This window comes from Felis catus, chromosome B4 (assembly GCF_018350175.1).
Source record: "Felis catus isolate Fca126 chromosome B4, F.catus_Fca126_mat1.0, whole genome shotgun sequence".
Taxonomy (NCBI): Eukaryota; Metazoa; Chordata; class Mammalia; order Carnivora; family Felidae; genus Felis; species Felis catus.
In genome coordinates, this window is record NC_058374.1 from 140971330 (window position 1) to 140992324 (window position 20995).

The 20995-nt window shown below is 57.9% G+C and overlaps 1 long non-coding RNA gene across 1 annotated transcript; it reads right to left on the reverse strand.

The window, feature by feature from the left end:
• Positions 1-12660: 12660 nt before the first annotated feature.
• On the reverse strand, positions 12661-18051 carry LOC123386783. The gene is made up of 4 exons (XR_006601213.1): positions 17666-18051; positions 14048-16781; positions 12885-12959; positions 12661-12766 (listed from the first exon to the last, which is right to left on the reverse strand). It is a non-coding gene; the product is annotated as an uncharacterized LOC123386783 (long non-coding RNA).
• Positions 18052-20995: the final 2944 nt, after the last annotated feature.

Consider the following 20995-nt stretch of genomic DNA (forward strand, 5'->3'; position numbering starts at 1 on the left):
CCGAGCCGCAGTCCGTGTTGGGAGGGGCCCGGCGGCTCTGCCTCCAGAGGCCGAAAGGCACTTTTGCTCCTTTTAAAAACCGGCGTTTGCTTCTCATCAAGGTTTTTTAAATCTCGAAATCGGGTGTGACCCAGCACAATGCGAGATGCAGACAGTGGCCCGGAGACTTTGAGGGCCTGGCGACCCAAGAGCCTCTCACGGGGCCCCCACCTGGCCTCCGACACCGAGACCCCCCGCACACCCCCTCTTCCTCGTGCTTGTGAAGCAAGACACAGTGGCCCGGCGGTGTGTAACGGGGCTGCTGCGACAAAGCCCGCGCGTGGCGGCAAGAGGCGGGTGTGGCCTAACACACGTGAGCAGCGATCTTCAAGCCTTCCACAAATCCCGCTGCGACGGCAAAGCGGAAACGCTCCCACCTGACACGTCAGCCTCACACCCGTCCGCCTCCCAGGACTCAAGGAGGACTGTGCCTCCCCTCTCCCCCTTGCAGACAGGCGGGGCCACTCGACTAGTTCTGGCCCCGGCGGGGGGGGGGGGGGGTCCCAGGCAGAGGTGACGGGTGCCGCCCCGACCCCGAGCACTCGCCTGCTGACGGGAACTGCGCCAGGCTCTGCTCCCCGCACGGCCGCAACCTGAGAGGCCCGGATTGACCTGAGGGTGCTGGGGATCAAGGCTTCCCTTGGGCACGCTGGCCCAAGACGCAGACAGTCGCCCAGAGCCCGTGGGCCTCTGCAGAAGTTGCGTGAGGCAGAAAGAAGGTTTGACGCGTCGACCCGCTGAGATTCGGGGTCGCTTCTTACTCCAACGGAGCTCAGGCATCATGACGCAGATGAACCCCCACTGTGTCCCTCATCCCCTTTCAGTGCTCACAACAAACCTATTGGTCAGTGGCCCCTACCGTTCCATTTTCCACGTGAGGAAACGGAGTCTCAGAGAAGTTCCAAGAACGTCCGAAGTCACACAGCAGGTGCCGGGCTCCCGTCTGGCTCGTCTGACTCCACCGCTGGCGCTTTCGAACGGTCTGCTACGTGGACAGCCCCACTCCAGCCTCGACAGGTGCCCACCCTCGACAGGTGCCCACCCTCCAACACCCTCCTGACTCACTCCTCCCCAAATATCAGCCGGTTGTCAAGTCTCACCGAACCCCTGAGCTGTCCACACCTCCTCCCTTTCCTGACTCCTCTGGGACAACCCCACACTAGCCTGGGTCACTGCCGGTTCGTTTAGGCCATTGATGTTTCAAGGGTTGAAGACATCACTAATTCCACCAAGACCATAGAACAGAGTATCGGAGCCAATATCCAAATGTTGAATCCACTGTCCTTGTCGATTCAACAGCCTCATGATTTCCAGGTCACAAATGGCCACATTTGGCAAAATTCAACTCAACTTAGAAAAGCTGAAAGGTGTGATTACCGTGTACAGAAGCCTGTGGACACTGGTGAGAATCACATGGCACACGAGTACGTGATATGCTCATAAATTTGGTGATGAGCTAGAAAAATGTGCCAGTGATTCTGATGACGATGACGATGGTGGTGGTGACAATGACGACGAGGAGGAGGAGGAGGTTGTGATGGTGACAGTGACGTGAACACCAGAAACGACCTACTGTTCACCATCGCAGCGCCTATGACACAGGCATCGTTTATTCTTCTTCAAGCGCTGATGGGGGAAGTGACGCGTGAAAGACCACGTTACTTTACGTCACTTGGTTTAGATCCCGCAGCCTGACTGCTCAAACGGTCGAGACTCACCCCAGTCTGGCTTCACAGCCCCTGCTTCGAACAGAGGATAAACAGAGCAAGAAAGGCAGCCAGAGACTCCAAATGACCGTCACTCTGCTTGTGCAATAAAAATGCACCAACTCCCCCTCTGCATGAGGCACCTCTGAGGACACGGTCCTGAGCCACACACGTCAATCTCTCCAGACTGTCCACAGGCAGACGAGGCACATGGGGGCCTCTCCCGCGCTGGCCTGAAGCGAGCTCCCTTCACCTTCAATGCACACCGATGCCAGCTCCCTGCAGAGCCTCCCCTGACCGCTCCACAGAGGCACGTGTCCCTTGCTCCTTTGTGTTTCATGGCATTAATGTCTATCCTCCGTAACATAAAAAGGGCTCACCGCGCGGCTCCCCCCAAGTTTCGGGTCCTCGAGGGAGGCCGGGCATATGTGCCCCCACGTCCCCAGTGCCCATCTTCTCCACAAGAAAGCACGGCTCTGCCGAGTAAAGGGACCATGGCGGAAAAACCTCCCTTCTGGAGCCTTCTGCTGCTCTGGGCCAGCACGAATCCTGTAGCTGCTTATTTCCCGTAATAAACGCTACGAAAGAAGGGCGTAGCCTGCTTCAAGGGCCGGAATCGAGGAGCGCTCACCAGATCGGGGGCAATAACAAGGTTCTCCAAGGAAGGGACATCCAGCCGATTCCTGGGGGACGTGTCAGCATCGGCAGCAAAGGGGAGCACAGAGCTGGCAGGAAGGGGGGAGGAAGGACCTCGGCAGTGTATGGTAGACAAGCGCTCCGAGAGGAACCCCACCGCACCCCGAAATCTAAGTTGTTATGGGAGAGGACTGGAGACTCGTCTGGGGTCCTGGTTTTCATCGCGTCATCTTGGGTGCACCCAACATGAGTTCCCATCTCACGAGGACCTGGGTCTGCCCCTCAGTACCCTCCCTATGAAACGGGTGCAATAGGGCCCCTGTCCACGGGGATTAGTTGAGGAAACCCATCGAGGAGAACAGCAGGCACCCGTACGCAGTAACGTTTCAAAAGATAAGGAGGCAAAAAGCCGGGAAGCAGGATGTGAGCCCGTGGCTGCCTTGCTGGAAAGGAGGAGGTGCCCCGCATCTCGGGGTGTCGCGGGACGAGACGGTGGTCGTGACGCAGAGGACACCCCTCAGTGCTTTGCTCTCGGTCCTGTCTTCACGTATTTCATATCACTCCTCAAAGTCACCATCAAGGCCAGCCCAGCAGGGGCGAATGGATTGGTAGGGGGAGTGGGGGTGGGGTGGCTTCCCAGGTCACACACGGCGCCACAGGCAGAGTCCACAGCGGCCTCCTGGGCACCCGGCCAAGTGGGGCCAGATGGGCAGCACAGACAGGCACTCTGTGCAGCTTAACCGTCCATTTTCCACACTTGGCATCTCAAAGTGCTCTCTTTGGTCTGATTATGATTAGAAACGGTTCAGAGTAAAGGAAACAACCTCATTTTGTGGCCAGAAAGACCTGGCCCTGGGGGCACACGTGTGTCTGATGCATTCTGTTTCTTCCCACGTCCATGCAGTTACTCACAGATTTTCACTGAGCACATGTTCCGCCCCAGCCCAGCACCGGCCAGGGCTCAAGGCGGCCGCGGCCCAGACCTCGAGGGCTCACCACCTGGGGACGCCAAGCAGCGATCCGACAGAAGTAAGTGTAAAATGCACACGGACTGGGCCGGACGGGACACGTGCGATGAGAAAGGACAACGGCGGAGCTGAGCCGTCGGCCGAGATGGAGACTCTGATATTTGATGGATTCACAGAATCTGAGAAGAGAGAGAGACGGGGGGAGCATACACAAAGGCCCCGCCCCGGGGGCGGAAGCGTCTGAGGGATGAGGCCCCAGAGAATGTCAAGGGGAACAGAGCAGACGGGGCTGGTGGACGGGAGAGAAAAGTGAATCCAGGCGCGGTGGTCAGATTTTATTTTGAAAGAGTTCACTCTATGGGGCGCCTGGGTGGCGCAGTCGGTTAAGCGTCCGACTTCAGCCAGGTCACGATCTCGCGGTCCGTGAGTTCGAGCCCCGCGTCGGGCTCTGGGCTGATGGCTCAGAGCCTGGAGCCTGTTTCTGATTCTGTGTCTCCCTCTCTCTCTGCCCCTCCCCCGTTCATGCTCTGTCTCTCTCTGTCCCAAAAATAAATAAAACGTTGAAAAAAAAAAGAAAGAGTTCACTCTATCGTTGGGGAGACCGGATCTGACAGGTGCCGGCGGGAATCCGGGTAGGTGGTAAGGAAACCCCGTCTGTTTGTCTAGACAAGAGCTCATGGCGGGCTGGAGCGGAGTCCATCACAATCGGGAGGCAGAACAGCTCTGTCCCCGCAAAACCGCCCCGTCTGTCCCCGGAGCCACTCCTCCCCCACCGCTGATGCCTGGAAGCCGGTGACGGGCTCCCTACCACGATAGCTCCGTCCCACTGCGAGCAGCACACGATGGGGTCACACGCCGCATGTGACCACTCGCCATCACTTCTGTCACTCGAAACGGTGGCTTGCGATTCGCACAAGCCGAGGTGTGTTCCCTCCCTCTCGTCGCTCAGTGCTGTCCACCCCGTGGACGCCCCAGAGTCTGCTCAACCACCCGCCCGTCCAACAGCGTGAGGCTGGCCGCGCAGCTACCCTCTCCATTAACACCTACGTGCGGATCCAACGGGAACACGGTCTTCAATCCACTTGAGTCAACGCTTAAGACGAGGAGTTGGCGGGCCGCAGGGCAAGTGCACGTCTAACCATAGATGAAACTACCCAACTGTTTTCTAGAACGTCCCACCAGCCATGTGCGAGCGCCCCAGCTTCTCCACGCCCTTGTCAGCACTTCCTAGCACCTGTCCTTCCTATTCTAGATGCTCTGACAGCCGCATGGTGGCCCCTCGACACGACGTGACACCATATTCCCCAGCCCGGGAGTGGATCCCACTGGACACACTTCGTTCACCTCTCATCCTTTCGAATGGCTGAGCTTTGTTTCCCGACTCAGAGTGTGGTCTCTCTGGCCGGGTGCTCCTTACGCACTTGAAAATCAGGACCGTCCCGCGACAGATCACAAAACCACAAAACAAAGACATTCCTAGACACGAAATGAGGAGGACACACGAGGGATAACCAGGCAGAAAACACGAGTGACGGAAGCAAACCCACAGACGACCTCAAGGTTGGACTTGTAGACAGGGTTCAAAGTGACCATGCTGACGGCTCAGAGCCTGGAGCCTGCTTCCGAGTCTGTGTCTCCCTCTCTCTCTGCCCCTCCCCTGTTCTCTCTCTCTCTCTCTCTCTCTCTCAAAACTGAATACTTTTAAAAATTTAAATGGAAAAATACAGTAGAAGAAATCTTTTAAAGCAGAAAAGACAGAAAGCAATATAAAATGAACTTCACTGCACACCCCAAGTGAGATACCCCAGAATGACAAAAATTTCTGCAGAATCCGAGCCGTAAACCACTTCCGGCGAACCTGCCGTTTTGGGCGGCTCTAGTCTAAGGCTGCACGAGGTGCCAAGGTGAAATCCTGTCAGCATCTTTGGAAAGTGGGATTTGGGGCCTGAATGGAAGGAGGTACTAAGGTCTATTGATAAGATTTTTCCAGACAAGGTAGCCCTAAATTTGGAAAATAATTGCCACGAGAGTTCTTGGTGGATTTTTATCCTTAAAAACGGTCCAGCTCTGTCTTCTGAAACGGCCTTGAATCATCAACCAGTCCAGTAGCAAAGAGCAGGGTATTTAACCCCCACTTCCCACTGGGAGAAATCACCATTCCTCGAAGAAATGGCAGATGCTGGCGGAGGTGAGCCTAACGTCTCCTTACCCCGGAAAACAAAGAAGTGACCAACGGCTGAAAATACCAGGTCAAAGGTCGCAAGCGTCAATTATTATCGATAAAGGTAACAGTTGCAACGCCCTGAAACCCATCAGTGACTCCGTGTGTGTTGAGTCACGACGATACCAACACCGGAATCGCCCCCGTCGTGGCTGGAAAGCGCTAAGACACCCGCTGACTAGGCGGGATGTGGCCCCTGAAAGTAAAGATCCGAGCGTTTATCCCGCCTTCCTGTGAGAATGGTGCTTGAGGGCAGCCAAGCCCCGAGACAGCACGATGTCCTCTGGACGTCCACCTGCGCTCCAGGTAGAAGGCACAAACAAATAACGAACGCACGTTGGAAGAGCGCCCGTGAGGTCAATGATGGGTGGCGCTTGTGGGGAATCCTCAGCGGCGCCCCGTGTGCTCCCCAGAACGGACCGCCCCGCATCACACGTTCCCGGCGGGAGCACCGCCAGCGCCCTGAGCAGCCGCGTGGGAGCGCAGACGTGATCTCACCGGTCCTCGCATCCGCCCGACGCGGTGGTGAACGGGGGCTGCGGGAAGCCCCACGGACGCAGGGCGGCGGGCTGCGCTCAGACCCCGACTCCAAGGGTAAACTGAGGAACCGGAAGGCAGTGGACTCGCTCTGACAGAACTGAGAAATCATATCAAGTCTGGGGGCAAGAACACCAAAGCCACACTTCAAAAACATCAGCCTCGTCTTTGAGGGACCCACGTAGAAATGTTTACTCGAGATGTAAATAATGTCTGGGGGCACCCGGGTGGCTCAGTCGGTTAAGCGGCCGACCTCGGCTCAGGTCATGATCTCGCCGTCCGTGAGTTCGAGCCCCGCGTCGGGCTCTGTGCTGACGGCTCAGAGCCTGGGGCCTATTTTGGATTCTGTGTCTCCCTCTCTCTGACCCTCCCCCGTTCATGCTCTGTCTCTCTCTGTCTCAAAAATAAACGTTAAAAAAAATAAAAAAAAGAAAGAAATGTAAATAATGTCTGAAATTTCCCCCAAAATATTCCAAGATAGAAGGAAAAAAGTGCACAGGGAGGGACGCGGGGCCACGCGAGGTCTGACCAGTAGTGGGCGATGTGGATGGACAATTTGATTTGAAACTTTCCATGATGGAAAAGTAGGAAAAATTAAAGAGATGACGTGCTCACCAGAGAAGTGGAGACCGTGAACGCGGCAGAACCACCGCTACGTTTTACGAGGGCTTTGTTTCTGACGTTATGCCAGGCTCCGGGATTAGCCAGTCACAACTGGGCCGCGGGTCGGCACCCGGGAGCCCCTGGGCCATCTGGTACCAGCCGGAGGGACGAGGGAAGCCTGGAGAGCCTCCCTCACCCCGCCTGGCCCCACTCAGCATCCCCGAGGCCTGGCTGGGACCCCCAGGGACACGTCCAGTCGGGGAGGAGAACACGCTAAGCCTCGCCAGTCACAGACGTGCCCTGGCCTGGGAACCTGGACCAGACACGGCCTCCTTTCCCCACCGGCACCTTCTGAAATTAAACAGATAAAAATCAAAACAAAACAAAAGCACCTTATCCATTGCAATCAGAGTCCGAGTCCCGTTACCACAAGCAGAGGAAGAAGGAAAATATGCTCACAATGCAGGAGAGAGAGCAAGAACGCGTCGCCATTAATAAAAAATGGGTGCTGCTTCCAATAAAATAATGACATATTCCTTCCCCACGTCACCTCCCACCTCCCACCTCCCAGGCAGCCTTGCAGCAAAGGGTGCTGGTGTGACCAGATGTGGCCACCAAGACCTCAGGGCGGTCCACGGGGACCTGGGAACTTGGGGGCCGGGGGGGGGGCGTCCGCAGGGAGCTAGGACCTTGGGGGGCTCCGCAGGGAGCTTCAAGAGAGGTTTGCCTTCCTGCTTCTCTGATGAAAGACACAGAGGGAGCTCTGCCGCCTCTTCCATCCTCGATTGTGGCGGTGATGCCTGGTGCCTTGGCAGTCACCTTGCCACCATGAAGCTGTGAATGACTGAAGAAAAGCCTCACAGAAAGTGGAGTTGGGAAGCCCTGAAGGGGGCACACACCAAACCCCGCAGGTGCGCAACCAGCAGCAAGAAGGGGGACAAGGCTTATCTTGACAAGAGAGAACAGATTTCACATAGAAATTCCATCTCCTGCTTTTGAGAAAAGGAAGGTCCTCCTGTCCCAGCAATGACGCGCCAGACCCTGCTTGCAGCCGGCGAGAAGCCGCCACACCTCAAACCCTCGTTCTTCTCCCAGGAATTTCTGTCCAAAACAACCCTCCCCAGTTTCCTCCTAAAACCTAATAAGAGCTGGCCTCTCCTGGGGCTCCTCCGACTTGCCGGTGGTCACGCGTTTGCTGGCCCCGCATTGCCGTTCCCGCGTGTTCCCGAATAAACTCACTGTGCTGGTAAACAAGCAGCTATTTTATTTTAAGGTTGGCAGAGCCATCGGCAACAGAGCAGAAAGGAGAAAAGCCAGCCCCCTGCCAAGCTCCAGGCTTCCCCTGTGGGGCCTTGAAACGTCTTTACTGCCTGTGCCCTGTTGTTCAAGCTGTCTGATCGTGAACACAAGCGCACCCTGAGTGATTTCAGGTCTTTCCTTTCCATCCAGCAAATCAAGGTTAAAAGGGCTCCTCGGTGTTTCGCCGCAGACTCCACCGGGCAAGTCTGGCATGCCCACGGCTCTCCGGCAGCCGCGGGGACACTGGGACAGGAGTCGCGTTCAGCCCAACAAGCATCCCCTGAAGTGTGATGCTCAGTCAGTGGTCTTCTCTGGAGGGGGCTGTGTCCCCCGGGCGTGGGGCAATGTCCGCACACGTTTCCGACCGTCGAGCCTGGGAGACGACGCTGGGATGTGCAGGCAGAGGCCCGGCTTGCTGCCCGGCGCCCTCCAACGCGCAAGGCAGCCTCCACCCGAGGACCATCCCACCCAAAGGGCCATCGTACCGAGACTGAGAAACCCGCCCTAAATGTTGTGGCCGGGGCTCTGCAAGACGCAAGCTGCCCACGGCCCGCTCTGGGGCTCACCGAGCCCCGCAGAGAGGGCCCCCCTCCGGGGAATCTCCAGCTGGCTGACCAGCAGGGCGGCCAGAAGGTGACTGTTTCGAATGCGAGGTCAAGGGACTGCCCGGATCCGCCCTGTTCCCTGGTTTCCCTTGATTTAAAAAAAGGCGGGGGCGGTCGGGGGGGGGGGGGGGGGCGGTCGGGGGGGGGGCGGTCGGGGGGGGGGGGCGGTCGGGGAGTGATGTGATTGATCAAATGCTATCCACAAGTTCCTGGAGGACTGACTCTGCCAGGCTCCCGTGGCTGTGCCCCAGGGTCACCAGCTGACACCCCACCCCCCTCCCCCCACCCCCCAGCTGCACCAGCACAGCCAGGCTGCCCGCCTCCGCTCCTGCACGTGTCCATGCTGTGACTCCTGCACCCAAACACGAGGAAATACCAGGCATTGCTCTAAGGAGTGTGGCCTTATGCGGGGACCCCCAGACAGAAAACACGCAGGGCCCGGGGCACATCAGCGGCCCGGGGAGCAGCCGGCTGCACGGCTACGACGTCGGGTCCACAGGCACACGGCGAGGAGCTCACCCACTCTTCGGGCGGGACCTGCCAACCCGGCCTCTCTGAGCAGGGCCCCAGCGGCCTGTGCCGCTCGCCCTGGCGAAAGCCCGGCTGCGGCTTGGATGCCAACCGTAGGGGAGCAGTCAAGACCCTGCAATTTCTGAAGTGGAGAGGGAACGGCCAGGCCAGGCTGCTTTGACGTTCCCGGGTCCCTCAGGGTCAAGCCCTGGCTTGCTCGGGGCACCAGGGGCCCAGCGGGGCTGGAGACGCCTCCGGCCCCTCTCATCTCTGAGTTCACACCGAATGGGCACAGTGAACGCGAGCGCTTCTGAGCCAGAGATTCAGAGCAATTGCATTACTGGCCCGGCCAGCCCAAATGTCTGGGGACCTGGGATAAATAAAAAATAGCTCGCAAAGTGATCCCCAGCGCTCCATTGCGGGGCTGTGCTGAACTCTGCTATTTCATTTGCATGATTTAGCAAAAGGAAGTTTGCGTTGATATGTAAATAGTAATGCAAGTAGTTTGCATTGGAAAACAAAGGCGGGCAGAACAGCCTATTACATTTTATTGCCGTTCGACACAGTCTTAGCTGCTGCCAGAAACCCAGCCGCAATTACACCGACCTGTCGTTTAAATAGCTCTGCCTGGTGCTGGCGTTTCAGGAATCACAGTTAATAATGGGATTACGTCGTCATTTGCATATGGTGTTCTCATCTGAAGGTGTATTCCGAATTTATTGGGCATCTTTATTAGCCTTCGGCGATTGACTTCTGGAAATCGGTAGGCACGTCTTGCAGGGAGCGAAAATCCTTCCGCGGCAGAAACCCAAACCCAGGCGTGAAGACAATGACCACCCGCTGTTTCGGGAACCTGCCTGGGCCGGTCCTGAGTGCCTGGGCCGCAAGGTAGGAGGGTATGTGGTGGCTGACGTCCCTGGCACGCCCGGACCTGGGGGAGGGTGTCCAGATGACCCCAGGCGTCCTGAGACCCCACCCCACAGAGGGCCCTGTGCTCCGGGCCCCAGCGGGCTGGAAATGCAGAGGCCCAGGCCCCGGGCTCAGACCTGCCGAATCAGAATCTGCATTGTAGCAAGAGCCCCAGGGGTCGGAGGCACAGTAACAACCTGGAGTGATAACGGATTACCGGAAGCAAGGGCCCGCTCCGCGAGGCACCCAGGGACCCGCACAGGCGCACCCGGGTACGCGCATGAGTGTGAAACCCGACGAGAGGACGGCCAACGTCCCACCCTGACATTTTCTGTTCCATCTGTCCCCTTCCGTTTCAGTCGGTCCTACTTATAAATGCTGCTCACAGCCTCTAATCTGACTTCATGACCTAGTAATTGTGACCCCGGTTTTAGACTCTGCGCTAGAATTTTATCTGGCAGCATGGATATCTGGATCGCCTCTTGAAGGCCAAAAACATTCCACATAAAATACTTTCACGATGTATGAAGTGCATCCGTGGACAAAGAGAACGGCAGGTCCCCCTGAGCTGGTTCTCACCTCCGGGTCACAGGCAGGGAACTCCAACGTCCATTTCCCTGGCCGTCTGCGGGAGAGAAGGCAGAGCCCAGAATCTTCCCGAGGTAGGAAGCGCACAGAGACCCCCCCCAGGACTGAATCTCCGCGCGGATCCCCGCCACGGGCCCACGCGGGGAAAGGTCCGCGTGGGAGACGGGAGGAGGACAGCATCTTCTAAGTGTCCCGCACAAAGATCCACTCTGATCTGGATTAACAAACCGCACCATGAAGTTTTGGGGTGCTGGGCGTTGGCGGAGCCGACGGCCAGGAAAGAATTCTCAAGACGTCTTTGGTGCAAAAAGGTGATTTTAGTAAAGCACGGGGACAGGACCCGTGGGCAGGAGGAGCTGCGCTGGGGTCGCGACGGGTGACTGCTCACCCACCCTCAGGTTGGGAGGGGGGCAGGGATGCAGTAAGTCTCTAAGGAATTCTGGAAGCAAGGTGGCCAGGACCCTCAGGGCTGAGCTGTGTGGGGAAAAGACGACGTATTTCTGCGCAGCCAAACCTCGGTCGTGAGACCCTTCAGATGCATCTCAGGGGGGCAGAAGCTTGCCGTGCACTTGCCAGCGTGCACTCGGGGGTTAAAGATAAAGGAAGTTCGCAAATGAATTTTTATGTGTCTAAGGAGACTCACAGGATCCCGGGAGCTCAGGACAGCGCTAAGCCGAGATTCCCCTTCGCCCCCGGCCAAGTGTCCTCGCCGAGGCAGCTGAGCTCCTGGACGGAGGTCACTCTGCCCGTTTCAAGGACCTGTCAGTGGGCTGCAGGCAGTAAGTGATACATTTAATACCTGACAGACAAAGCTGAAGAGAAGGAGGGATCGGTAGCTACAAGTTCCAGAAAAATAAATTAAAGCAGATGCATCGAGAGAGACGGAGAGGCCAGCTCTTGGGGAGGCCGGGGGTTGAAGGCCGAGTGAAGCCACGTAACTGGATTTAACTGGAGCCCCCGAAAGAGAACAAAAGACAGACAACAGGACAGAGACAATGTTTTAAACGATACTGGCCGACAAATGTTAAAAGAATAGAAGATTAAAGATACCTCCGACTCCAGGCCAGTTGATTCCAATCAATAAATTTGAAGAGGACCTGTGCACTGGGACAGCACAGGGACAGTGCAGATGTGCACAGACACAGGAGACATTTTGCAGGAACCGCATTCGGCCTCAGAGCTGACCTGCCAGTGTGGCCAGGACTCGGGGAGACGGCCGACTGGAGCCCACATCGCACAGGTGAAATAACTCCGGGGTCTACACCCGCAAGTAGCATCTTTCAGCAACAAGAGCGAAACACACTTTTCAAAACCCCAACCCGGGGATCGGCTGCATCCACAGACCATCACTAACAGAAAGTAAGTGTGCAGTTCGCACGGAAGACGGCCAGAAGGAAGATCTCCACCGGGGAGAGGAGGGAGGCGTAGACAAGCTGGCAAACAGGAGATGAACAATTAGCCGTGCAAAATATAGTAACGCCTCAGGCGTTACCAGAAATATGTATATAACAGTTAGGGCACAGGAGTCAGAGAGGCGATCAGAACGTCCGGGGGCCGCCGTCGTGCATGGAGAAAGTTGAGGAGACTAATTTTATAATTTGACGAATTAAGCGGAGGAGTGACATTTATAGACGAATCACTGAGGTAACAGAAAGCGTGTGCGTTGTCCAAACTGTCCGAGAAAAACTGAAGGAGAAAACGGCGTCAAGGCAGAATAAAGCAAAAGAAGGAAGGAAAAACTGCAAATAAAGATTTCTTCCAAATGCAAGTGTCCGATTCTGACCGAGCAATTCTGCTGCTAAGTAGTGGAAATAAATGTCCACGAAAAAGACTTGCCTGTACATGGTCATAGCTACGCAATTTATAATACGTAATTGTCGGTGCGATGCAGACGTCTATCAACAGCAGAACAGACAGTGGTAAATCTCAGAGTCTCGAGTGTTGACAAGGATGTGGAGAAACGGGAAGTATTAATACACCACTGGTGGGAGAAGGTCGGAGTGATCAGTTTGGAAAATAACCGTCCTTGTCAGATAAAGTGAACTTGAGCAACATTTATGTTCAGGCAATTCCGTGGCCAGGCTGAACCTCTGACACATGACGAGCTGTGCGCGTCAGGAAAACACGGACAAAGCTCCAGGCGTCCTGTCCGCAAAAGCAGAAAACCAGAAAACTGGGAGTGACCCACGTGTCCTTCAATCATTAAGTCAATAAATAAAATATGTTCATACGTTCGTGCAACGGAACATCAATGAATACGAACGTGTTTCAGGGGCAGGAATCAATGTCAGTGACTGGCAGGAGTGACGTCAGCAAGCTTCGGAAATGAATCCTCCTCCTATAAAATGAGGCTGTTTCATAAAATTCAAAACCATGCCAAAGTATGTCCCACATTGTTCTAACTGTAGGAGCGAAGTGAGGACAGACATTCAGAAGAGCACGGGGGCAAATGCACACACGGCGCACGGCACCCTTGGCACGGCTGACGGGGCGGGAGGCAGTGGGCGTGTCCAGGGGGGCCCTAGAGGCGACGCCGCGTCTTTTTTTTTTTTTTTTAATTTTTTTTTCAACATTTATTTATTTTTGGGACAGAGAGAGACAGAGCATGAACGGGGGAGGGGCAGAGAGAGAGGGAGACACAGAATCGGAAACAGGCTCCAGGCTCTGAGCCGTCAGCCCAGAGCCTGACGCGGGGCTCAAACTCACGGACCGCGAGATCGTGACCTGGCTGAAGTCGGAAGCTTAACCGACTGCGCCACCCAGGCGCCCCTGACGCCGCGTCTTAAACGAGACGAGGTCGCGTGGGTGTCAGCACCTTGCTCTGGGCACTTGATATGTTTGGTAAGTACTCGAAATTCCCGAAAACGAGTTCCAAAGGGTCTGCTCTACACGGTTACCCCCTTTCCTCGTCAGCGATGCCCCTACTTGCTGAGCAAAGGATTGACCAGCACATCTCCCGACACCCACATGGACGCCGGCAGTGATCCTGCCCGTCCTGGGGCCGCCGAGAAGGGAGAAGAGGCACTTGTAAAATCGAGACACTTTCCTGAGAGCCCGGCCTCCGCACCCCTCCCGGCCCCGAGGTCCTGCTGGGTGACATTCGGTCCTGTCCTGGACTCTGAGACTCTGGGGAGGGGGTGTGGAGGGAGGGGCATCATCTAGGGGGAGATGGGTGGCGGGGGAGGTAGGGAGCCAGGAGGGAAGCTCGTCCGGATGGGGTTTGCCAAAGATTCAGATGGAAATTCTCCATCATTGGCATCCGTGCAAAAATTCATATTCAAGCCTTCCTTGATCTGCCTTTAACTGTAAGCTTTTACCGCACTGGAGAGAGAGAGAGAGAGAGAGAGAGAGAGAGAGAGAGAGAGAGAGAGAGAGAGTCCAGCTACATTGTGTTATCTCCTCAGGGCCTTGGAGTAAAATACCTACTTGTTTCGGATTTGCGTTAATAAGGCAGGTGCTGACGTCCACGTGTGCCACGTGTGAAGGGCACGTGGTCACCAACACGCCTGTCCACAGGGCCCGCGCCACCTTTTGGCATCAGAGACGCCGTCTCAGAGCCCCAGTGCCGACCCAGGCGCCCTTCCGGCCCCTCGGGGACGCTGCCTCCGGCTTCGGTCAGGAGGGAGTCTTCTGTTGTGTCCACGGGGACACAGGCTCAGACATCCGGCGCGTTCCTCCTCCACACTGCCTGCTGGTGTGCAAACACATGCCCCGATCTGTAGACCGAGAGCATCGCCACACTCACACACACGTATTCAGCACAGGCACGCGTGTGCACCCGCGTTGCAAAACTGCAGCCCGTCTGCCCGGGTCCATCTGTTCACGGACACAGACCCCCCGAGGGCTCTCGTCCCCTCGGTCCCCAGGCCCCCAGTGTCCTGCCAGGCCTCCGTCCACGCTCCCCGAAGGGCCACGTCACCTCCTGCAGGCCTGTGGGGGGGAACTTTGTGGTTTTCAAGGTTCCGGTTCGTTCAGGGAGAAGCTCTCAGTCGGGTCTGTGGGGTTCCGCTCACATCTCTGTTACGGGTGGAATCGTGTCCCTCAGAGAGATACGCCAGAGGCCGAGGCGAGTGTGGCCGCATCGGGGAAATAGGGTCTTTGCAGGAGTGATGGAGTGAAGCGACGTCACTAGGCTGGACGCTCACGGAGTACGACTGGTGTCCTTCTGAAAAGAGGAAATGCGGGCACACACAGGTGCAGACGGGGGCAGACGCTGGGGACGCCTGGAGCCCCAGGAGCTGGACGAGGCCAGGAGGACCCTCCCTGGAGCCTCCAGAGCGAGCACGGCCCTGCCCCCACCTCGACTTCAGACTCCGGCTCCAGGACTGAGAGGATGAATTTCTGATGTTTAAGCAGCCCGGTCTGTGGTCATCTGTCACAGCCGCCCCGGGACACGGGGAGGGGGAAACCCTTTTCAGGGAGGCGGCCCCCGGGGTCTCAGGGCCAAGCCGGCCTCCACCACGTTGGCCCTCCTGGTTATTTCCTCCTTGAGGCAAAAGGGACACTGTCTCTGGTCACAGTGGATATGAAGCTTTTCTCTTTTAAATAAAAGCATCCATAGTTTTAAAAGAAAGTCAGTTTCAAGAAAGTGGCGCCAGGAGGGCCTCGGCCCGTGGGTGGTGGGTAGCAGGTCTGCTCGGGCCCCTGGGCCCGTGGCTCGCGGGTCAGTGGGCTCCCGCGGGAGAGCACGGGGCCCCGGCAGGGCCCCACACCTCCCTCGCCTAGAAAATGCCCTGTGTGCGCGTCCTGCTCCCATCGAGGGCTCTCGAGGCTGCCCAGGAGGGGACGGGGCGCCGGGCGAGGCAGAGGCCCGAGGCCCCGCTTTATTGCCCGGAGGCCGTGGGGAGCAGAAGGCCCCTCTGGGTCCCCCCTGCCCTTTGTTCTGGTGGTGCAGGTTTGACCCCACCTCCGAGGGAAAACATCCCACCATGATCGCAAAGGCGGACAGAGGGAGAGAACAAGAAAGAGGGACACAGAGACAGAGAGGCAGCACAGGAGGCAGCGGGACCCGGCCCACGTCCGAGGGGCCGGCCTGCGGGGGAGCCTCAGAGGGGTCCTGAGATGTGCAGGAAGGAGAACGCCCACCTCCTCCAGGAAACCCCGACGCGGAAAGTAGCGGGACCCCAGCACCCGAGTCCACACCCGCCCGGGAATCGGATCCCCAGCGTCCCGCCCCCGAGGTGACGGCAGGCACGGCCATGGCTCCGGGGACACCCCCCCCCCAGCCAATCTGCTTCCCTCCACTCCTTGGGGACTTGCCCTCTGAGGGGGACGCATCTCAGACGAGCCGTGAGCCGGGCCACAGGGCTCTGCTCAGGGACAGTGGCCTTGTGGCCGTCTCTCTCCCGCCCACGTCCTCAGGCAGCTTTCCGCGTGGCCCTGGGGTCTCAGCAAATTCAGGGCCAGCAGCCCCTCTGTGTTCAGCCAGTCCAGCCCCAGGTAGAGCCCCTGCGTCACAACCCCCGACAGACACTGCATCTGTGAGCCCAGGGCCCTCGGGACCCCCTGAGTGACACTCACGATGGTGACTGGCCCTCACCTGTGAGTCTGTGTGGGGCTCCTGGGCCCATCGAGGCAGGACGGGCTGCAGAGGCTCTGTGGGGCTGGACGCGGAACGTCCCTGTGTCACAGGAGCAGGTGGCTTCTGCCCCGGTGCCCACACCCCTCCCTCAGCACCGCCGAAACCCTGTGAGGGCTGTACAGAGACTGGAGCGTGGGCAGCAGGACGGGGGCGGGGGGTGGACGCCACACACGGGGGACACGCCGGGGCACCAAGGACAGACAGCCTGATGATGCCACACGTGCGGGATGGCTGACTCCGGCAGGCGCCGCGACCCCCCCATCCCACTGCTTCAGCCCCGGGCTGCATGGGGTGTCGCTGGCCGGAGCTCGCCCTGGACAGGGAGGGCCACGGGGAGGCCTCTCCCAAATGTCCACCCACCCTGGGGTCACGCAGGCCGCGGCCAGAGGTTACCGGGGTGGGGCATGACCAGCTCTCCACACTCGTGCACGGAGGACCACCCTCTCTGGGGGCACCGCCCTGGTCCAGCGGGCAGCCTGGGGCCTCTCTGCACGCAGGCCGTGGGGACCTCCAAGGAGCCGGGGGACGGACCTACCTCAGCAGACAATAAGCCACAGCTCATGTGTCAAGAGAGCATCCCTGCAGGGGACAGACAGACAACAGGATCACGGAAGCCCTTGTCTGTCCCACCCGAGACAGAGGACGCCCCTGCGCCCGGCCCGGCCGCCCTCCCGCGCAGCCAGGAACCCGTCCCCGTGGCGGCCCTGCACGGTCCGACTTTCGTTCTTCCTAACCCTTCTCCACTGAGCTCAGTTAATTACACACCGAGTTCGCACTCCGTCATTCGGATTTGCCCCCACCTCCCGCAGCCGCCCAGTAATTAGACTCTGGCGTTCAGGCACAGCAGAGCGTGACCGGGTCCCTGCGCACCGGCCGCCCGCAGACGGCGGGCGGTGGCCGCGAGGCCTGAGGACCAGCGTCCGGCCCGGGCGTCGGGCCCACCGCCACGTTCAAGCCTGGAAAGCGTTGCGGAGACAGTCCCCCCGCCAATTAATTAGCAATTAAAAACTTTATTTATAAAGGCAGCTGGTGGACGTACATCTTGTTAAAATGCAAAGTGTTATTTCCAGACCAGTTTTCAATAAGAAACAAACAGAAATGCGGGAGACTGACAGTGCGCGGTGCGAGAACGTCTTCAAAAACAATTTGCTGAATATTAATGAACTCAAAATGTCATTTCTGGTCCAATTACTAGAAGTAATTAGTTTTTTTTTTAATTATGGAGGAAGTGGAATTTTAATAAGGTCAATTTTACAATTACAGTTTAAAAAATACTAATTGTATTGTCATCACATCTGATATAATAAATGACATTAACTTGCTAACATCTGTTGATTTTAATGTAAATAAAGCAAAACTACCACTGGGTTGTGTTTTCTGGGGAGTGACGGGTGCGGGCGGCCCCAGGGTCACGGGGGGCGTAACCTGGAAGGCGTGGGACTTCGCTTGCTGAACAGGCTCACCTGTGGCCACGTGGCAAGGGCCTGTTCGTGGCTGGGCTGACGCACCGTGGACACAGACTTGACAAACACCCGTCCAGATCCGAGCCTCCACCAGCCTGGAGGGACGGTCCAGGACCGGAGGTACGCGTCCCAGCTTCCTGTCGGTCACCGAGCACAGGCTGACCCCCCCCCCACCAGACCCCAGCCCGGGGGGAGCCCACGCACTGCCTCCGTCCAGGGCCCTGAATCCTGTCCGTGATTCCCGGGGCCCAGGCCCTGGCCAGGCGGGACCCCCATGCACCCCGTGCCCTGGGCCCAGCTGTCGGGACGCCGCTGCACCGGGACTGCCCTCCCAGTCCACACCGATCTGCAGACTTGGAGGAAGGCGAGCCCGCCCAGAACCAGCTCCGTCCTGGTCCCCGCCCACCCACTCCCGCCCCCGCACGGCCACAAGACGACCCTGAGGGGCCTCGCCTGCGATCCCATGGAGCAGCCCTGAACTGGCTCGTGGCCCTGCCTGTGGTCATCGCGGCCCCGGCCCCCAGCCACCTCCCCCCCCCTCGCACTTCCCTGAGCCCAGCCGAGCACACTCAGGAGGGGCTGGCGGTGACTGCGTGCGGGTGAAGGTCACAAGGCCCCCTCTGGCCGCCGTGTGGAGCTCAGCTCACTGGAAATGGACGGCGGCAAACTGCCAAATGGGGCGGGAAGGCCACGCGTCCTGCCCTCCGCCCCCTTCTGCAACGACCTTGGCAGAGCGGCACACGGGAAACCGTGCTGGAATGAACAACGCCGGAGAGCCCTGGGAGGGGTGGGCGGGCGTCCACGGGGCTGCAGGTGCTCACACAGGGTCACCCTCTCGTCCACAGCCACACGGACGGTGCGCGAGCAAAGCCGGCCCCTGACCCCGGGCCGTTTCCTCCGCCGTGTGTGGACTGTCCTCTCACAGAAGGATTCCTCTGAGGCTAATAAAATTCAGGATAAAAACTTGCTGCCAGGTACAAGCCTCCCAAGAGCCCCAGCGGCCTTCTGCCCGCAGCCCTGTGCTCCCCGCCCGGTGAGGCCGCTTCCCTGCGAGGGAACAGCTTGTGGTCGTTAAAATGGTTTGTGGGCGTTTGTTACCTCCCCGGAATGTCTCGTTGAATTTTAATTACCCGGATTAAGATCTATTGATATCATTATTGAGATATATAAAAGTTTTATTTAAACATGGACATCCCAGAAGCGAATACTCCCGGGACAGCAGGACGGCAGACGACTTTGCTGCCTCCTACGCGGAGCCCGTGGGCCAAGGACACTCGCTGGAGAGTGAGGGGGACCTTGGAAGCCCCTGTGGGGGGCGCCTGCCAGGGAGGAGGTCCCCGGACGGGCCCCGTGGCTCCCACCTTCCCGACACACGCCCACACTGGGTCAGCTCTGACCCCCTTTATTCCCGTCTCCCACACCGCGGGCTAGGGAAGAGACAGAGCCAGGAAGATCTCGGGTGTTCACCCCTCCCACCCACGCCCACACGCACCCCTCCACCGGGGGCTCCTCACCCCGTGTCCTCACCTGATGCACAGCGGGGGCAGGTGCTGGGAGCAGTGCCCCCGTATGCCACCTGCTGGGGGGCCTTAGCCCTTCCCGAAGGCAAGTGGGAGGCAGAGGCGGGGAGGGTGACAAGGGACCGTCAGATGACCCACCTCCCACAACCACAAAGACCGTCCAGGAACTCGGCCTCAGCGGGAAAAGCCAAAGAGAGAAGCGTGTGGGGAGAAGTTTCCGGAAGACACTATGACTCGGGTTGGGAGGGCGTTAGCCAGGTGACACTGAGCGTAAAGCACAGGGCAAAGACCAGTAGTGTGAACGCACGACACTTACATTTCCGGTGCGAACGAAGACAATTTGCATGAAGTGAGACAAACCTCAGAGGAAGACAGTTTTCATTTGTATCCACACGAAGGGCACAGTAACGCTGACGTAACAAGAAACCCTACAACCGATACGAAAGCACAGCTGTCAGGAAGGGAAGGTTCTCGGAGAGCAGGACGCCAGGCGTGCAGAAGGAGGCTGACATTCAACGCCAATCGGACTCGGGCTACAGGTCCCGGCGTGAGGTGCTGCTGACTCAGGTGCTGGCCGCCCGCCCCCCACCTGTCCCTCCCCCGTCCCCCCCCACCCCGGCTCCAGCCCTGCTTTGGGTGTGACGTCGGTGAGTCCTGCACTCTAGGGCTGGAGGCGTGTTTCCCTACGACTCAGCGACTTATTTCAAGGCCAACGTCGTAAAGAAATCCCCGTGTCTATGTCTGAAGAGGGTCATCCAGGAATCTCTATCTCCTCACTGTTTGTAAGGGAAACTCCAAAATAACCCGGCACAGTTATTAACTCCCAGAGAGTCCTTCAGCCGGGGGTCTGAGGCGCAGGAGCGACCTCAGTGTCGCGGGGAGAATTAATCACGTAGTTAAATGGGAGTCCGTATGGATAAACCCCGGACCTTCCTACCGAGTGGAAAACGCACGTACACTATGAAATTTGTTAAATGCACATGAACGTTCCAGAATGCAAAATATTTTTTAAAATTCTGGCAAGTCCCCAAAGGGGAGATGGAAATTGCTAAATATTGCCTTTAGGACAGTGACTCTCTGGGGAAAAAAGAAGGAAAATCAGGCCACACGGTGCATATTTATTATCTATTTTTGTGCAGCAAATGCCTGCAAACCTAGTGACTGGAAACATCTCGCTTTATTATGTCACGGTTTCTGCGGGGCAGGAGTCTGGGCGCAGCTGGGCCCCCCTCGGGCCGCAGTCCGTCCGTGGCCGGGCTGGGCCGTACCTGGGGGCTCGGCTGTGGGAGGAGCCCCCCCTTTGTCTGTAGGGCCCAGGGCTGGAGCCACCAGATGGGGCCGAAGTGTGACAGCTCTCCGGGGACGGGCTTGTGGGGCCCAGACCCAGGCTCCCCTCCCCTGGCCGCTGGGCCGCCGGCTTCCGCAGGAGCCGTGAGCACAGGGAGGCTGGTTTCCGGGAGGTGGAGGAGACGGGGCAGACGCAGCACAAGCTGAAACCCTCCAGGCTCGCCCAGCAGTGCTCGGTGCTGGTGTCCGTGTTATTCTATTCCTACCGGCATTCATCTTTCTTCAATAAACGTTTTCCAAACATTTGCACGCCTTTGGTTAATTTCCAGTGTTCTGAAAGTTGATTTTTTTTTTTGCTTTTTCTTTCCTTCCTTCTTTTTTTTTTTTTTTGGCCAGTGTTCTCAGTGCTTTTGGGAGTGGATTTTCCGAGGCCCCTACTCCCTACTCCACCATCCGGAAGTCTTGCCCTCTGAATTGTCACTCAGACACTAACGGGGAGCCAGCGCACCTCCCTGACCTCCCG